The sequence below is a fragment of the Monodon monoceros genome, unplaced genomic scaffold (assembly GCF_005190385.1).
Source record: "Monodon monoceros isolate NGI ecotype Baffin Bay Population unplaced genomic scaffold, NGI_Narwhal_1 Super_Scaffold_18, whole genome shotgun sequence".
NCBI lineage: Eukaryota > Metazoa > Chordata > Mammalia > Artiodactyla > Monodontidae > Monodon > Monodon monoceros.
Window position 1 is genome coordinate 56989286 of NW_021703774.1, and position 3495 is coordinate 56992780.

A 3495-nucleotide genomic window follows, 5' to 3' on the forward strand; every position below is an offset into this window, starting at 1 on the left:
TGTCATACTAGACAGTGACTATACATCAGCATGGTGAAAGAGATTCTTAAGAACACAGATTCCCAGTCTCCACTTAGAGATTCTGGTTTAGAAGGCCTGAGATTGGATTGGGAATCTCTGTATTTTGACTACTTGCCCAGGTGCTTCTATTTTTGCAGAATGTTTCTGAAAAGAGATTGTGTGAGAACTACATAATATTCCATGCTTCAATACTTCAGTGGATTTTTGGTGTGACCCCATTAAACCTATTTTTTTCCACTTAGGATCCCTGTCACAAGTAGGAGAGAGCTATCATCCCAGCTGTAAGCCTCTCATTCAGGGTTCTTGCCGCAGCCAGCAGTGTCCTTGGAGTCTAGTTCAAAATTGGAGAAAGTGAACCATGGAGCTGGGAGCCATTGGTGGAGGGGCTGGCCTGAAGGAAGTGAAGTGTTTCAGCCAGAATGTACTGACGCACAACCAGGAAACCACAGACTGGTGAAAACCTTTCCAAGCCTGAGCCCTGTGATCAAAAGAGGTACAGGAAGTAGCTCTGCCAAGAGTCCTTTCTGCTGCTGGCTGGAACCCTGAGCTTCCGAGACTCTCTGAATCAACTCCCTGAGCAGATGCTGTCACCTACAGAGCCATTACTAAAGCATTTTCTTGCTTTGCTCTGAGGTGGCCCCACTGGGGGCTGGGAGCGAGTCGCTCTCTCTTTTTTTCTCTTTCTCGCTTCTTCCTTTTGGCAGAGTTTGTCATCTGATTGCTCACTTTGAGTTTTTCAGAAGCCATAGATTACTGGATTCTTACGCTTTGCTAACTGGCCATTGTTTGATGCTCATGGCATGTATACAAAAACCAAATCCTCAAACTCTTAGCAATACCTAGATCACCTGATCAGCAAATATCAATACAGAAATGAACTTCCTTTATTCATCACATCATAACCATTATCCCTTCTCCCAGGCTAGTCTTCCTTTGTTCCTTATAAAAATAGATTCAAACAGAAATTACATTCAGATCCCTGTCACATAGATCATGTCTGGATACAAGGTCAAAATAATTGTGTCTCTGTGAATTTTCTCTTTCCTTGGCCAGAGTAACTGCCAGTTGCCATGCAATAAATCACGTCATCATATAGCAGATCCAGTTAATAGCTGAGACTAGCAGGATAACTGAACCATGTCCTGAGAGCTAAGTGATGGAGAAATTGAACATAGAGCACTTCAAATTGATGACTTAGTCACGGGGTATTTTTCCTGGAAAGAACAGGATAATTCTGAACTATTGATTTTGTCAAGGGTACAAGCTCCCATGTAAAGGAAAATAAAGCAAGTGTGATGAACTTTTCATTTGGCCTTCTGCCTGGATTTCTTGCTTTTTGCCGTGTATTTCATGCCTCTGTTTTTATTCTTTAAACCCTGACTAGATGGCCCAGCTATATTGGCCATGTGGCTTACAATCCACACTCTTAATCTGCTTGTTTCCAAAATCTCAGCAAGAATGAGGTGGCCAATAGCTTTTATGAGACGATGCTCTGAGTCTTAGCTTAGGTTTCAATAAGTTTAGGAGACATGAAAAGTTCGGTGGGGAGAGACCCTACACCCTCTTTAAAGATTTCAGAGGTCAAGATTCAGGAGACGATACACACAAACTGAGCAACAACAATCAAGTGTTTTCTGAATTATTCCTCGCCTGGGACTATGATGTAAAGTAGAGACTTTGCAAACACATTGTGCTGCAGTGCATTTTGGGACATGCCTTTTTTGGAAAGTGCTAACTTTGTACACTGCTGACACTGAATATTTGAAAGTAAAACTTTTTCTCTCTCTCTCTCTCCTCTACTTTTGGCTCAGTTTATCCTACCAAAACACACTTCAGAAGACATTTTTATAGAAAGAATGTTTCAAAAATATAATATTTCCATCTGTTATTTTAATAATACATGCTCTGGGACTCTCTTTATGAACCATTTTCTTTTCTTTCCTCCCATTTAGATGTATAAATATTTGATTCAAAAGCCCTGAGGAATAGTCAGCCAATCAGGTTGCTGAATTGTGAACATTCCTAACCCTATAATTTTGTCTGTAGCAGGCATCTCCTGCTGTGGAACTAACTGCTAAGGGATATAGCAATGTAATCCTCAGACTGTTCCATCTCAAGGTTGCTCTGAAGTGGAGAGAAGGAAACAGTTTTAATTTTGATAAAATAAACTTTATTTTGTAACTTTATTATTTGTTTTTCTTTCTCCTTTCAACACTTCATAATAGACCTCTCTGGTAATTTGAAGTCAGCATCCCTCACGGAGGTGCCCTAGGCCACCCCATATTCTTGTAACTTTTTAAAGAGGTAGTCACACAATGTTTGGTCCTATCATTCCATAGTTCAGAACCCTATTTTCTTCTATGTCTTGTGAACCGAACCAAGCCATATACTAACTCTTATTAAACATACTCAAATGGTGCTTTCCCAATGGATGGCAACAGAAGACGTGTAAGCATTGTCATGCCACCCAGATATGTTGGAAATCTTAAACCATGTGCAAAACTTTAGTACTTTTCTACTTGTTAGACTTCACTTACCAGACCTCTACTTCAGTAATTATTGAAGCATTTAATGTTACAACATGAATTTAATGGGAACACCCTCTTTGATATAAACTCACACATGTTGCTAGGAATAAAAGATCTTTATGGATAAAATTTAATATATTTTGAATCAAGCTCAAAGAGATCTTTTGTTGTGTGTGAAGAATAAAATAAAAATTCCCTTTATAAAATTTTATGGCTAGATGGGTAGGGAAAAATATTTTCCAGGATCAAAATATTTTCTTATTTCTTCTTGAATTAACAAAAGTACAAAGTTATAGATATGCACATAAAATTAAGCTTAAGTATTAGAATGTAAATAGCCAAACCTTTCTGGAGACAATAGGGCAAAAATGTAGCAGAACTTTAAAAATGTTTATAACTTTGATCAAGAAATTATGCCTTTAGAAGCCTACTCAGGAAATAATCAGGAAATTATGACACAAAAGTATATATCCAATGATGTTTATCACTGCATTATTTAAAACAGTGAACAATGTAAAGAGTTTAAATTTAAACGAAAAAACCCTTTAGCATTCTGAAAAGGAACTCTCATATATTTAGTGTCACTTTTAAAAGATTGTTCTTAAATATTAGTCCTAAGTATTAATTTGAATATTGTCATCCTTTAGTGTTAATGAACTAAACACTATATTAAAAAATGCTCACTTCAATTTAGATATGATAAACATTAAGATGATAATTTCTAGAGCAGTGGTTAACTTTCACTTCTAGTGATGACAGAATAGTTTGTATCTGTCCAACACTCCAACAATAACAACTTGAAAAGCTGGATAAATTCAAAAAAAATTTTTGATGATACTGGAAAACTATAAAACAGTTAGAAATAGAGGGTTCAAGATCTTCAAAATAATAGAAAAACAAAGAGATGAGCCTAACATTTGGTGCTGCTTTTCCCATCAAGGATTTC

General features: G+C 37.0%; 1 long non-coding RNA gene across 1 annotated transcript; it reads left to right on the forward strand.

Annotated features, from left to right (window-relative positions):
- The first annotated feature begins 263 nt into the window (after window positions 1–263).
- Window positions 264–1328, forward strand: LOC114898247. The gene is made up of 2 exons (XR_003794309.1): window positions 264–474; window positions 1075–1328. It is a non-coding gene; the product is annotated as an uncharacterized LOC114898247 (long non-coding RNA).
- The last annotated feature ends 2167 nt before the right edge of the window (window positions 1329–3495 follow it).